The sequence below is a fragment of the Suncus etruscus genome, chromosome 2, assembly GCF_024139225.1.
Source record: "Suncus etruscus isolate mSunEtr1 chromosome 2, mSunEtr1.pri.cur, whole genome shotgun sequence".
Lineage (NCBI taxonomy): Eukaryota > Metazoa > Chordata > Mammalia > Eulipotyphla > Soricidae > Suncus > Suncus etruscus.
The window spans coordinates 83,027,654-83,041,387 of NC_064849.1; the positions used below are offsets into that span (position 1 = coordinate 83,027,654).

At 43.9% G+C, this 13,734-nt stretch overlaps 1 protein-coding gene across 1 annotated transcript in view; it reads right to left on the bottom strand.

The window, feature by feature from the left end:
- Nucleotides 1–13,506, bottom strand: part of BASP1 (brain abundant membrane attached signal protein 1) — a 65,427-nt gene extending 51,921 nt beyond the window's left edge. The window contains exon 1 of the mRNA XM_049768271.1: nucleotides 13,297–13,506. The gene's annotated coding sequence lies outside the window, so the exon portion shown is untranslated. The remainder of the gene's footprint in view (nucleotides 1–13,296) is intronic.
- Between the last annotated feature and the right edge of the window lie 228 nt (nucleotides 13,507–13,734).

Genomic DNA, 13,734 nt, shown 5'->3' on the forward strand with positions numbered 1-13,734 from the left:
AGAAATCCTGCTCAAACAAGGGTCATTCAATTCTCCTCTAGTGTTGGAAGAGAATTGTGGGCCCTTCTCTCCAGCCAGGAACATGGCTGCAATAGAACATGCTGAAACATTCATCAAGTACAGCGATTTACCCCTTCTCAGAATTTCCAAACCCAACTTTTCAGGTTTCCAAATTTCAAATTGAACAAGAAATGCTATTGCACAAAATGCCCCCCACTCCCACTTCTCCTAATCAGACTGTTTAATTAGTCAGGAAGGTACTAAATATCTTCTCAGGAGATTGAAATCAAAATGCAACTACTGCATGACAGCACGACATTTAGGATACTGGCCTTGAAGTAGCCAACCTGGGTTCAATCCCCAGCATCTCACATGGTCCCCTGTGGCCCCACCAGGAGTGATCCTTGAGCAAAGAGCCAGGAGTAACCCCTGAAGAAATACAGTCAAATATGAATCCAATGAAATCTCATACTATGAGGAGAACAGTCTACATGGTTTGTTCTAGCAGCTAGATCTTTTCTCTCCTAGGTAAATCATGTAAACAAATACCAACATGTTAGGGCCTGCTGGTTTACCACATATGTGCTAATATTAACAATTATCCAAATACCCTAAGGGCTTGGGTTTTATTTGGCTCCTCAGCTATCTCTCCCCCACTTTTCACCCTCTTCCCACAGGAATTATGCCCAACTCAAAACAGCCCTGAATTCTTTTCTCCCCAGAACAGCAGTAACTTGGGGAGGGAAAGGGAGACGGTGCATATTATGTAAATCTAAACTTTAACTGATGACAGTTTTTTGGTTTGGGCCTATGCCCAGCAATGCTCAGCAGTTACTCCTGGCTCTGCACTCAGGAATCACAGAAAGAAACAAAGACCCCCTCTCTTTGATCGTGAATTACCAATAGGGATCAATACAGGAAGGAGAACCCCAAGTTGTTCACTTTCTAGTCTAATTAAGTGTGTAAAAGGGGAAACATTAGTACATGTGTCCTAATTTTCCAATGATGCTTCCATTAACTATCATGTGTTCCTTTAACTGTGATATTTGTTGCTGGAATGAGTGAGTGCTAAAAAGAAAAAATGTGTTACTATAGACAACCATAAATGAAATGAGAAAAGCTCATTAGACTGGATGAGAAGCTCACTGATTGAAATCCCCCCTTTTGGGGGAGGGATGGACTTGGCTCTTTCTGATCATCAATTAAGCAAACTCTTAGAACATGAACAGAATTATTCCCATGGAGCATGCTCTTGACCAGCTTTCTGTACTGTGGCCAGTGCAGTTTACCTGGGACACCTGTCCCCTGATGTACCCACTTCAGTACAGATGAAATCAGAGCTAAGCACTTTGGTTAAAACAAAGTCAGTTCAAGCAGAAAGGATTGAGGTAAAAGTAATGAGCTCGAGGAGTTTTTCTTGTCTTATGTCAATGAACCCTTCAATGAAACTTTTCTTCATTCAACCTTTGGGTGAGGTGAGAGGGAAGAGTCACATTTAGATTTGAGTCACATGAAGAAACACATACCTGGGAAACTGTGATCCACCTTTTATTCACAGCCTTCAGGAAAACATTTAGAAAAAACACTTGTTACTATTAGTCTGAAAACCAAATACAGAAAGTTCAGGAACCAGGATTCTGAAGTCCAGTTGGGTAAGTCTTGGGAGTTCAAAACTTGGGGTCTCGGGGCCGGCGAGGTGGCACTAGAGGTAAGGTGTCTGCCTTGCAAGTGTTAGCCAAGGAAGGACCATGGTTCGATCCCCCGGCTTCCCATATGGTCCCCCAAGCCAGGGGCAATTTCTGAGCACTTAGCCAGGAGTAACCCGTGAGCACCAAATGGGTGTGTCCCCCCAAAAAAACAACCAAAACTTGAGGTCTCAACAAGAGATCACCATAGCTACTGAGGACACGTCAGGTCACAGTAAATCCCTGTCAAGAAAGTGGTACCTGCAAGACCAGGGCATCCATGAGGCCCCAAAAGCTATGGTGCTCATCAAGTATTTATTGACATTTTTTTTCCTTAGGAAAATGAATCATTCAGAGAATAATCCAAAGCACTTTATTTCATCTTAATGGCTTCTGTAAATATCCAAGTGATCAAGTAACTTTTACCCTTCCTTCTTGACAAAATGTTATAGAAAGAAGTCAGCACAGATCTCCACACCTATAATCTTCCTTCCCCTCAAAACTAAGAAAAATATAGTTTTATGATCCAGAAACAACTAGAACATTCATCAGGGTCTAATCCACTAAACATTCCTACATCCTCCCCTAAAATTTCCAAGATGAGATCAGAGAAGAATTATCTATGATGCCCCAAAAAGTTCTACAGAGATCTTCCTCTACAGATGCTGAAAATAGTACAGTAGCTAAGGCACTTCCCATGAATGTGCTTGACCTGTATTAGATCCCTAAACCTCGCCAGGATTAATACCCTGAACACACAGCCAAGAGGTCAAACCTAAACACCACTGGGTGTGTCCTCCCCACCAAAAAGGAAAGAAACAGGTATGTTCTCCTTTACATACATGGTTGTTGCTGTTCCTCTGACTTACCCTATCCCCAAGTCAATCTTGTTACTGTTTAATTTAGTGATTATATTAGCCCAGTGGTCCTGATGTTCCAATTACTGTCAACAGCTTCATAATAACTATGCTTTTCAAAATTACTTTGCTAAATAAATCCATGAAAATTCTTCTCAGTCTTTTTATTTCTTTATAAATGTCTCAAATAAATTTTAAATTAGGTAGATTGTTAAGACTGTCTCCAATACTGAATCTTCAAAACTAATAATGAAAGTTTCTAAAACTGTGAAATCATTAGCTCATTGTAGATTTCCCTGAAAAATATATAAATACATCCATCAAAGCTTTTATATTCCACCTTACTATGATGTCAAAATAGATGATTTAGAGTAAGAAATATCAATGATCTCATCAAAAGCCTAACTTTTTAGAGTTAATCTAAAACAAATGCCCAGTCACAGTTGATGCTATTAAAATCAGTTTAAAGCATCCCAATCTAGACAGATGTGAGTTTATTTCTTTTTGCTTTATGGGCTTCAAATGATTGCATTTTGCTGTTAAGTGGGTTGTTTTCACACATTAAAGGTTTGTGACAATCCTTCATTGAGCACTGTGATATTAGGACTCCTGTGTCAGTGCTGTAAAATCCAGTGCTCAATTCCAGTCTATGTCCCATTCAACGAAGGTCTGTAGATTTATCAGATATAATGCTTTTGCACACTTAATAGGATAACATACAGTCTAAGCATAACTTTTATTATAGGCACTAGGGAAACAGAAATATTATGCAACTTGCTTTATTGTGATCATTTGTTTTACTGAAGTGGCCGGGAACTGAACTCTATGTGTAAGGTTTGCCTATATTAAGCTACATAAAACATCTTAATGACGCAAATTGCTAAATTTCATATTTTAATGACTTCTTCAAAAATGCACTTGGCTTTTAATCCTCTAAACCAGCTCATATACTTAAAGGATAATGCCAAAGACGACAGATTAAACCTCGCTCTTAATTCACCTCTCAAATCAATAAGCCGGCACCCATTCACAGGGTCTTCACCATGCTATGCATACTGGCTCCTCCTAAAAATTCTTGGGCATTTTTAGGGCACAAGGCATGATGGTCTATGGCCTCCCAAATTGATCAGAGACCAATAGACTTACTTTTCTTTTTTTTTTTTTTTTTTTTTTTTTGGTTTTTGGGCCACACCCGGCAGTGCTCAGGGGCAGGCATGGAGAGCCATATAGGACACCGGGATTCAAACCAACCACCTTTGGTCCTGGATCGGCTGCTTGTAAGGCAAATGCCGCTGGGCTATCTCTCCGGGCCCAGACTTACTTTTCAAATATGCACCCTCCATCCATAGCCCCCTTCTGCAATCCTGTTCCACCACTTATTTTTGTAGAAAACCAAAGTGACAATACTAAGATTCAGTTCTATGAGCAAAGCTATTTTAATTCCTACCATATGTTCTTTGGCATTTGAAAGAAGTCACGTGCTTATAATGTAAGAAGCAGGGAGAGATAAGTGGGGGGGGGTGACAAATAGATAAATCAGTGACTGGTAAAAACTGCCCTTGGGGAGTAGCTGAAAGAGCTCAAACTGGGAGAGGAAAACAGCAAGAAAAAAGAAGTGCATATCAGGACCACTTCAGGACTGGAGCATTACAAGCTGACAGCAGGGCCAGATCAATAGCACAGCTGGTAGGACACTTGCCTTGTATGCAGCTGACTAGTGTTTGACCACTTTCTATGGTCTCAAGCATTGCCAGAAGTTATCTCTAAGCACAGAGCTGGATATGGCCCCAAAACCAAAATAAATAAATAAAACATGATAACTGGGAAAGAAAATAACAGGAATTTCTAAGTAATTTTATTACTTTTTAAGGCTACAAGCAGTAAGAGATGCCCTCCATTAGGCAGGAGAGGCTAAGCAAAATAAGATTTATTCATTTTCTAATCGTAGCCTTCTACCTAGCTCCTGGGACATCAGTGCTTTAGTCCTGAGTTTTTATTTTAGCCTTTGTGTTCCCGAGATACAAGAATTTCCAAAGGAGGAAGAGTGCAGACAAAGGAGTTTTTTACAAGATAAGCAAAAGGGGATTTGAGAGTATGTAAGTCCCTCAAGGATGCAGAATTTTCATTCTTCAGGGTGAAGACTGGAAGACTTGGATTGTTTCTATCCAGGCAACTCTTCCTGTGCCCAGTGAAAAATGGTTTCCTTAAAATCTTTGATTAACACTCAGAAACCCAATGAATGGCTGTCAAGACATATGGGCCAGCCTTGCACCAAGGTGTAAGAAGGAACATGGCGGGACCAATGGCTCCACATTCTTCATGATTCATCATCATCTCTGATCAAAGCCAGCAAAACCACTGCTGTACCACAAGTAATCTGCCTCAAGGACGTTCCTTATTTTCACTCTGACATACAGCCTGTCTACCTAAAGATGACTTTAGAGATCTATGGAGATGTATTTCATACTCGTGATAAGTAAATTTACATTGACCAAATGCTGAATTCTTTTCATTGCAACTATTATGTCCTTTTCAAGAATGTGAATGAGTGTGATCAAATAGCTAAAGGCTTATGTGATGTGCAGAGAGGTGTTGGCATGGATGCAAATTCTACCTCTTTTTCCTCTCTTGGGCACATTATTTAACCCAATTTCTTTAATTTATTCACAAATAAGAAGCAACTAAGAATTTGAGGAGATGCAATTTAAATAAAGCATTTGAGAGGCCATAGAGATAATACAGCAGTTAAGGTACTCGCCTTGCATGCAGCCGACCCAAATTTGAGCCCTGGCATCCTATGTGGTCCCCTGAGCACTCCTAGGAGTGATTCTTGTGTGCAGACAGGAGTGAGCACAAAGCATGGCCAGGTGTGACCCCAAAACTAACTCAATAAATAAAACATCTGGTAGACAGTAACTAATCAATGTCCAATTTTTCTCCTGAAAGTCTCCAGATTAAAAACAATGAACAAAAACCTTTGGTAGAAAAAAATTGTTTTAATTTAACAACTGTTTCTAAAACCACTTTCCTTACAGTAAAAATCTTTCCTCGGGGCTGGAGAGATAGCATGAAGGTAAGGCGTTTGCCTTTCATGCAGAAGGTCATCAGTTCGAATCCGGCTTCCCATATGCTCTCCCCCCCCCCCACCCCCCACCCCCGCCTCGTGCCTGCCAGGAGCAATTTCTGAGCATGGAGCCAGGAATTTCCCCTGAGCACGGCCGGGTGTGACCCAAAAACCACAAAAAAAGAAAGAAAGAAAGAAAGAAAGAAAGAAAGAAAGAAAGAAAGAAAGAAAGAAAGAAAGAAAGAAAGAAAGAAAGAAAGAAAGAAAGAAAGAAAGAAAGAAAGAAAGAAAGAAAGAAAGAAAGAAAGAAAGAAAGAAAGAAAGAAAGAAAGAAAGAAAGAAAGAAAGAAAGAAAAGAAAAGCTTTCCTCATAATGAAATTAAACTATATAAAATAGAAATAATTTACCCAAAGAGTGACTTTTCACTTAAAAGCAAAAGCCAGTGTCCAAAAGGCCAAACAACCTATATGTTTTCCATGACTCAGGTGGAAAAAAAAAAAAAGACTCAAGATTCCAGGATTGATCAAACCCAAAATTGTTTGCAAAGATCTGTTAGGATATTTTTATCTGTTATGTTCCAGTTATGAAAACCAGTTTACTCTTGAAGGTAAGGTAAGTCAAATAAAACCCTAGGGCTGGAGAGATAGTACAGCAGGTTAAGACATTTACTTTGCACAAGGTTAACCTGGGTTTATACCCTAGCATCACATATAATTGCCTGAGTACTGCCAGGAGAGATCCCAGAATAGGATCCCAGAACAGAACCAGAGAGTAACGCCCTGAGCAGTTGGGTGTGGTCTAAAACTCAAAATTAATTAATTGATTAATTAATTAATTAAAAATATATATACCCATATTTTTAACATTTGAAATATTGCATTAAGATTGTGTCAATCTTAATACTAGTGATTAAGACACTCCTCTTAGGTGGTGGCAAATGCTTCCTGATTCAGGATACAACCAAGTCACACTTGAGGACTGTGAAGAAATTGTGTCTACACAAAAGGCCACAGAGTTGAACACAGAACTCAACATCTCAACATAACCATGACTCTTTCTCAAAGTTCCCTTAAGTTCTTAGATGTTCACCTTTTCTATTCATCTTAATACAATCACAGTATGGAAGCTGAGAGTATCAATCTGTGTCTTGAACATCTGAAAACCAGACAAAATTCCTCCCAGCATATTCAAGGTACCTTAGCTACTCCTACCTACAGGATTTTTCTAAACCATAGACTTCAATTATTTTCCCCCAATTCAACTACTCCTAAGGCACCAGTATCTTGGAAACAACCTTGGAACCTCTTGGAAACAAGTGTATGAACTTCTCTAGAAGCAGAGTGAAGTCAAGAAAACAACTGGTCATGATACGTACCCCTGTAGATGGTGGATGTATGTTGCCAAGAATCCCTGAAAATGCATGTTAGAAATGTGGTCATGCCACTATTCTAGGGGCACAACCATCTCGCTGACTCCTTACAAACTCCCTCTTTTCCACCTTCTATAGATGAGGACTGAGCTACAGAGAAGCTAAGCAAATCTGTGGTCTTACTAGTGAAAGAATGATACATACTTTTTAATCCAGAATGCCCAACTCTACCACATTTACCCCTCAAAAAAAATGCACCCTAAAAAGACAGAGGAACATTTATGTTCACTGAGGTATTAAACAACAGTCAAGATCTGAAAACAGCCCCAAGTGTCAAAAACAGAAGAGTGGATAAAGCAATTGTGGCAGGTACATACAATGAAATTGTATGCAACTCTGAAAAAGATAAAGCATTTTGCAATTTGCTACCACTTGGATGAAACAAGAAGGTGCCAGGCTTAGTTTAGTGAAAAAGAAAAATAAGATAAAGAGCAGATGATCTCACTCATAGGGGAGTATAAAGACAAAGAAAGGGATTAGATAATTCCCCAAGGAAACAAATCCGGAGGTAGGCCATCTCTTGGCTTCGCGTGCTACATGGGGGTGTGGTCCACTATAGATTCCTCCAGATCTATGGTGGAGAATGGCACAAGAAAACCACATTTTGATCAGCAGAAGGGAAAAACAAAACAAAAACATGAGACAATGGTGGGCGGATCTTGAAACCCTGGTGGAAGGGTTGCCATTTGCAACTATAAAATAATGACTTTATATTATTGTGAATGATGTCTCAATTAAAAATGTTACCCTTTCCTCACCATACTCCCTTTACAATGTACAAATGATGGAAATGTACATTAAATATATATCAGCCATATGTTTTTATATCCTATATAAAAAAGTTGTTGGGAAAAAAGTCAATGAAGCCCAATCCTTGCTCCCTTAGGCAAATAAAGAGAAGGGCAGGAAGGGGGGAAAAATGTCAATTCATTCCAAATAAACTCAGGGGATGTTTAAGTGATCCTGAGGCAACAGTATGCAAAGACCTTCCTCTCCTGCCCCAGGCTTCATTTGCCTGGCTTATCTGGCAGTGTTTCTTTATGGTAAACCCTAGGTCCCAGTGGTGTTTGCAGATGGTTTCAATTTCTGTATTTCGAAAGCTTTCAGGAATTTATTCCTAGATTTAGATGCCTGTTCAACTACAGCCCCTCTCCCTGCTGGCCTTAGCTAGTCCAAAGGGGAATAAAGAAAAACCCAACTCCTTGCTCTTTCTGCATTTTGTTTAAAACAATCCACTGCATTTAAAAAGCCTGATTATTTTGTTCTTTATGTTCTGGAATCCCCAGGGTGCAGAAGCAAGGAAAAGCATGATGAAATTTCTTCCATCCATTTCATCCCAGGTCAGTTCCAGCAGGAAAAAGTCAGGGCTTCTTAATCACAAGGCTTCCGGTCCTTCAGTCCCTACCAAATTACCCTTTAACTGGATCCAGGTCTAGACGTGACTGTGTAGGGTTGACCTTTACTCCTGAGAAGGCTCCCAGGACACCATTCTTCAGGTGACAACTTACCTAAAGGTCTGCCTGAACAGCAGTAGAAAAATATTAGCAAAATCCTGTCTTGGGCAAGCTTGGCACAGCTGTGGTTTGGGGACAACCCCTGTATCTTCTCAAACATCAGACCACATACGCCATCTCTCGAGTTATAGAAGCAGCCATCACCCATCAGAGAGGGTGACTGGCTTGCTGGAGTCAACCCACTTTGGGGGCACATTCCCTAAGGTGCTGCATGGAATGTTCAATGTGTATTCAAGAGGACAGTTGTTAGGAGGTATCACCAGGGCTCTGAGTCTGAGTGTCAAGTTTCTCTCTCCAAGTCCTCGGGTTTTGCATGAATCAGCTCAGAACAAAAATCCAGCTCAATATACAGAAATCAGAGAGTTTCGTCGTATTGAATGTGTTGAAACACTGACAGAGAGATTGGGGCGCGTGGCAGGGGGTGGGATGTATGGAGGAGTATGGGAGCCAACCATTGTCTATTTAGGTCCTTTCTAGACTTTGTGTGGTCCTTCTAGGCTGAACCTAGGAATTACTATCCCAATTTCACACTTGGAAAAAAATCACATGCAGAGAGAGAGCTAGTCTGAATCTGTCCAAAGAGGCAGAGTCAGGGATTTTTCAAATTTTTCAAACCCAGCTTCTTTCCTGTTCTGCCCCCAAGCAACCTCCCCCCCACACACAGTCAAAGTGTTTGCATTTATAAGAAATAAGAGTATTTACAAGCTCAGAGTTATTTCCTGATAGTTATCCACCCAAAACTCAGCCAAAGAGCATAGCTCCGATTGCCCTGAGTTGTGTAAAGTTGTACATGCATAGGAATCTGTAAGTTTAGAGAAAACTTTCAGTAAGTTTAGAGAAAACTTACAAAGAGTGAGAGATTCCAGAACCATCCCCTGGGAACTTCATTCCTTCCAGAAACAAGCAAGTATCCTAAACACTTAATTTTCCTCAGTGATTCCTTCACTTCTAGTTCAGCAGCTAAGAGAATCACTAAGGAGTTGTTCGTATTTGGATAAGGAAGAAATAAAATAAATAGTTGCATCTCAGAAAGATAAAGACTTAAACAAAGCAAAGCATTTATTTCAAGAGAATCTGACACCAAGGACAATAATGACTTTTGACTCTCCTCCCTCCCCCCAAAAAAGACAAACCTTTCTGGGGCATTTTTCAAAAGGGCCTCACAAAAATTACACAGAATTTCATAAATTCTTTATTCAGTAACCATCATTTATTAGTACATGTAAAGTGCAGTAGTGCTGATGATTGTAAAAATGTTAAGCCTACAAATACACATCTTGATGTAAGAAGCATAAAACTTAATACTTTTATTTCGAGAGTGTAAGGAGAGACATTATTTATAATAAGCTTCTTAGCAGACTAGCCAAGGTCCCTCATTTGCGAACATATTTACATAAATAGAAAATAAATTCTTTCCCAAAGACAAATGTGATTCCTGTTGTAATCTATACCAAGCAGTTAATTGCATACCAATGAAGAGCTTAATATATATATATATATGTATATATATGTATCTATGGAAATATGCATATTAGTTGTTTTAACAGTCTGGCACTTTGCAACCTTCTTCAAAATTGCACTGAATTCCCAGATACCCATTAAGAGTTGTTAGAACTCTCCAAGTTGCTTTCTAACATTGAACTTCACTTCTCTTGACCATGGTTTGAAAAGGTTCTTAAGTGTGTAAAAGAAAAAAAATTAAGCACACATAAACTAAAGTAAGATGAAACACATCACTTCATGGACTGGAATATGGTTCGTTAGGTGAGAAGACACCTCCCAGGGCTCTAAGAAGGCAGTTAAAGGGGGGTGGCCACAGAGAGAAAGACCTTTTCCCCCCACAAAGTCAACTCAAAAGGACTAGTACAATGCCAGAGTCCACATACTCACCGCTAAGGCATTTGGTCAAGAGCCTCCCTCAGTCAATTCCCTTGTTCGGCCTGCCATAACCCTTACCCAAAAAATTAGTTGGCTGAAAAGCTGACATTTTGTTTACTTTAAATTCTTTCCTGCTCAAAAACAAAAAAGCTCCTATAAATTGGTTTGACCTGGCTCTTGGTTGGGCCTCTATTCCAACTCATCTCTTGATCAAAAAAAACATCATCTTAAGAAAAAGAAAAGAAGAAGAAAAAATCTAGACTTGGTTATTTTAAGACATCCATCAATAGGGAAGAACAGAAAGGGTACCAGGGAGGGAGCCCTCATATGCCCGACTTGTCATTATCAAAATTCCATTTAAAGGAACAAAAGAAATGATGTTCCTGTCCCTGCCACGTGTGGTTCGGCCATGGTTACTGAAAACGTCAGCATACAATCTTAGAAGAATAAAAGGCTGTGAAGAAATATAATATCTTGCTCCGATTTTGTTCTGGTTTGAGAGTCAGCTAAACTGATCCCTAAATAAAATGGGAAGGGCCTGAACCCGGAGCAGGCACTACAGACAAGAAACTCAGCCCAAGGTCTAAGCATGTGTCATGGCTCTTGCAAGAAGTCGCCAGGCAGAAAGGAAGGCATAGAAATGGGGACTGGGCTGGGTCACCTCCTTCCTCCCCAAAGGTGCCTTTCCAATCGTGGGGGCTCACCTCGGGGGATTTGTACTAAAACAATAAGGAATCAAAAGAAAACAAGAAGGGCTTGGTGGAGGGGGTGCTGACAGCAACCATTTTCTCTGCTGAGTTTTGGGGAAGGCCATCTTGTGGGTTTTGTTCCCCTAAAAAGTCTGATTTTTTGAAAGGCATTGGGAAGACCGTGTCCATCAAAGAACCAAGACCTTTCAAACATATGGTCCACTGATGCAAATTCAAGCATAACCCCACTTGCATCACGGAGATGCTGGTTTGAACAATGGGCAGTGCAGTGCAGGGAAGGAAGAAGACAGCAGCTTCAGCTTAAAAAAGAAAAAAAGAAATAGAAAAGAAAAGCCCCCCCCCCCCCCAAAACTACTGCATCCACACTCTGCGCCCAGGTCAACTCAGTCTCTTAAGCTTTCTCTGCCCTTGGCAATATTACCCAGCCCTGATGCAAGCCAGTCTCCAAAAGGAAGGAAAAAAAAAAGAAGAAAAAGGGAGAGGGGGGCGGGGAGCTGTCATTGCCATCCAAGGGAGCCTCGGATCGGACAACCTTTAGGGCCAGGGCCTTTGTTCCTCGGCTCTAGCGAAGCAAGGGGGTATGGGTGGGTGAAGGAGCGATCAGACGGGGCAGCCCCAACCCTCCACACCCAGCTCTCGGGCGCATGCGCGAGGCCAAGACAAAGGAATAGGTAATTACAGCCTCGATTCATTCATTTTGCCTGCAGTGCCGGGAAGACACCCCTTCACCGCCCCCCCCCCCATCTGTAATCCCAGAGGGAGGGATTGTAGGGAGAGAGGTAGACGGAGGGGGGTGACAATCTTGGGTAGATTCTTTTTTTTCCAGCCTCCCTACAAGTCCCCGTGGCGAGGTGTGGCACCCACACGGGGCGGAGGTGCTAAAAACGCACCCAAGGGATGTACCAGGTTGCGCTCCTCGCCGAGGCCCGAGCCACCCCGCTAGGCTGGCACCAGCCTGGCACCGAGTAGCTTTCCAGGAGGAAATGTCCCTGGGGGTGCAGATAAGGAGCCAGGGCCGAGCGTTCGATGAATATTCATGACCAAAATGCGGTTTGTCGCCGCGTGCGCGCGCGCGCGGGTTAGCTAGGTTTGCTTGGTCCAAGCTGGGGATTTTGCTATTTTATTTTATTTCATTCTTTTTCCTGGAAGGTTCAAGAACAGGAACCAGACGTGGTCAAAAAAAAAAAAAAAAAAAAAAGCTGCGAATCCCTAAATCTTGTTGGCACAGGGCGAGGAGCTGTGCGCGCGCTGTCAGGTTCAAGCGGGGCTCCCCGAGGTGGAAGCGCCCCAGATATTCTGGGCACCACAGATTGCAAGATCGTGGGGGTGCGATGGGGTGATGGGACGCTCCCAGAGTCCACAGGTTCGTGGGGAGGCCACTTGGCCACGCTCGAGGAAGGCGCGTGCCTCCCTCCCTCCAGCTCAGACGTGTTTCTTGCTGGCGCGCAGCTCGGAGATCCGAGTGGCCAAGATGCTAGCGTCCCCCACCCCACCCCAACCGGGCCAGCCAACCTAATCACGGCACTAAGGGGACCCCCCCCACTTCCCCGATTCCCGGATTCCCACCCCAGGGTTCTTTCTCCCCTGCGCGCCCGCCCCACCCCACCCAACCACCCCCACTCCCACCCGTAGCCCCAAAGAGCTTTGAAAGCTCCGATGACAGACGCGCTCCCCGCGGTCCGTGCGCACTGCCGGCCGTCAGCCTCTCTGGGGCTCGAGGTACCCAAAGGAGCGATTTCTTCCCCACCATCAGGCGCTGCCCAGCGCACCGCACCTTACCCCACCCACCCACCCACCCACCCATCCATCCATCCATCCATCCATCCATCCACCCATCCATCCATCCATCCAACCATCTCCCCCGCGATTCTCCAAGGCGCCTACCTGGACCCCAGATCTCTCCAAGTGCTAAGAAGCCCTCGTGGAGGGAACCCCGTTACCCCCATAAAAATATTTAAAAACCCAGCAGGGCACCGTCTAATCCAGCCCCACGCCGTCCCCTCACCCACTCCCCCCCCCCCAGCTACAGCCAGGAGCAAAGACTCAAATGCACCCAAGTGGTCCTGGGGGTGGGGTGCCGTGGGGGTGGGGATAGGGATGGGGGGTTTGAGATCCGAATCCCAGCGCGGGGCCATCCCATCGGGGCGCACCTCCTTACCGGCTCTGGGGGGCTGCCTGTGGCTGGCCCTGGCTGGGGAGGACACGCGCACGGGCCCGCGGAGGCTGCGGAAAGTCCGGCCGGCTGCTCCTTCGGCCGTAGGCGAGGCTGGGTGTGCGGCTCGGCTCGGCTCGGCTCGACGGCGCAGCCCGGAGCAAAGGAGCGACTTGGAGCGCTGCCGCCGACGCCGTCGCCGCTGCCGCTACTGCCGCGGCGGCCGCTGCAGCCTCTGCATTTCTCGGGCGCGCTCCCCTCCCCTTCCTGCCCAGCGCCCTCCCCCGGCGCGTCCGCCCGCCCAGCCTCCCCGCGCGGACCCCGCCCCGCACCCCTCCACGCCTCCCCTCCCCGGCCTCCCCCTCCAGCCCGGGGGTTTCCCCTAAACACCTCCGGCTCTTCCCCCCACCCATCCAAGTCGTTCGCCCCCAACCCAGCACCAGG